Source organism: Neolamprologus brichardi, chromosome 13 (genome assembly GCF_056152115.1).
Source record: "Neolamprologus brichardi isolate AB-2024 chromosome 13, ASM5615211v1, whole genome shotgun sequence".
In the NCBI taxonomy this organism is placed as follows: Eukaryota; Metazoa; Chordata; class Actinopteri; order Cichliformes; family Cichlidae; genus Neolamprologus; species Neolamprologus brichardi.
The window spans coordinates 6,997,625-6,999,799 of record NC_142116.1 but is presented as its reverse complement, the minus strand read 5'-3'; positions in this window follow the sequence as shown (position 1 = coordinate 6,999,799).

Below are 2,175 nucleotides of genomic sequence, written 5' to 3'. Positions count from 1 at the left end.
AAACGATTTTTAAAAAAGAAGTCTACAGCTTTATTTTAGTCTTTCCTTGAATAATAATAATAATAATGAATTGGATTTATTATAGCGCTTTTCAAGGCACCCAAAGCACTTTACAATTCCACTATTCATTCTCACATTCACACACTGGTGGAAGCAAGCTACGGTTGTAGCCACAGCTGCCCTGGGGGAGACTGACAGAAGCGAGGCTGCCATATCGCGCCATCGGCCCCTCTGGCCAACACCAGTAGGGTAAAGTGTCTTGCCCAAGGACACAACGACCAGGACAGAGAACCCAGGGATCGAACCGGCAACCTTCCGGTTAAAGATACGCGTCCCAACCCCCTGAGCCACGGTCGCCCCAGAAGATCCCACAACAATCTTCTGTTGATGTTGGAATGTAACCAGAATGTAACCAGCTCATAACCAGTTGAGTCAAGTGTCCTATTGCAGTGCAGACTAACTCACTGATTGCAATATGCTGGCAGTCTGTCTACATTTATAAAAAAAAAAAGATCGATCATTGACCAATCTGTCTGAGAGTGCTAACTCTGGGGCAGACTGCAGTTGTTTCGAGACAGGCAAGCAAGCAACTGCACTCAACTTGCAATCAGAAGTGGTCGCCCAAAGGATAAGGATGTTGCACAGTCACCCTGTGAGCAACCAGATCTTCATGGAAACTACTTCTAAAACAGTCTCAGACAGCAAAATAATTCAGTCACTGGGCAGCCATTGATTTTTTCCTAGTCGCAAGGTGGTTGACGTCCTGTTTTTACTCATGAAACAGTTAGCTAATTACAATATGCTGACTATACAAACTGTTATACTCAACCCATCAGTAAAAGTAGGAGATACGTTATTGTAACTGTAAGCACGCATCAGTTATGCCATTACTGATAAGTTTGTAAAGCTGAAATAAAATTAAGTTACATATTTTTTTCATTTGTCCATACAGAAATCAGCAGCGTTAAAATCACCTGAAGGTTTAGAATTCAGTGGTATGCTTAAAGGTTTATCCATGTGGTTGTTACTGTGACATGTACCACCCACCTAGGAATCATTGCACATGAAGCACAGCCCCTCATTGCAACAGCCCTCCCCAATGGCCGTGGTCTCCCCAGTGTGCTCCAAAACAACAGTGACACTACAATGACCCTAAGTAGAGAGACGTGTCCCCTTAGCAGTTTTATCTCAACTTCAGGCAATCAAAAAAGTACGCTGAAGCAACTGTATCTTCAAATTTTAAATCCGTAACATCTCTGTTCAGTTTTAGACCTGATGCAGAAACAGGACGTGTTAACATGCTGCAAAGGTAACTGTTGAACAAAATATTTGTGGTAAGGAGGAAAAGGTTAAATCCTGCCTATCTTTGGGCATGGGACCACAGCCACCAATTCCAATAATAATACAAGAAATCTCCAAAGTCAGTAGGATTTATCCTCTGGTGAACCCTTCAAAAATAAGACCTGTATTTCTGTTTCTTTTTTGAGGTGGGTGGGGTTTGTGTAAAAAACTGGCCTCAATTCCTGCTGCAGTGCAAGTCCAAGAAGATAGAGAAAGATTTAGAGAACAATGATTTATATTATTAGGTTCATCTTCCAGCATCTGAAAGAAGTTGCTTAAATGTAGATCAAATATACTGAAAAAATCAATATAGGGTTATGTGAAGTCCCTAAACAGTTTTCAATTGTGGTAGAACTTAGTGAGGTAATAGCTAACAGAAGAAGTTTGATGTAAGGAACCTAACACACAAACATCGTTATAAATCACTTTTCATGAAAAGCGAAAGGATGATTTCACGAGGAGACCCAGAGGATTCAAAAAAATGTCAAAGCCACAAGTTTTTCCTTATGACTTTGAAACTTCTAAAAAGTTTTGCAACATATTTGATGAAAGAAAGCACAAAGAAAAACTGAGGCTAGTACAGCCTGTCTTATTCTCCTCAACATGTCTTCCAGGGGAGCTGCCTCCCTCCACAGGAGGAACATGTGATAGCCATCGAGGACGTCGAGCTGTTTCACTCAGGATGTCTCTGGAAAAGCATGTGGGCGATAATGATGGAGCAAGTGAGGGGAGGGGGAGGGAAAGAGAAAAGAGAAGAGAAAGAAGGTCCCTGAGGGCTTTTGGGGGCCTGCTAAGCAGCTCAACGGCTGCAAACAGCATCGCGGTCCACATGTG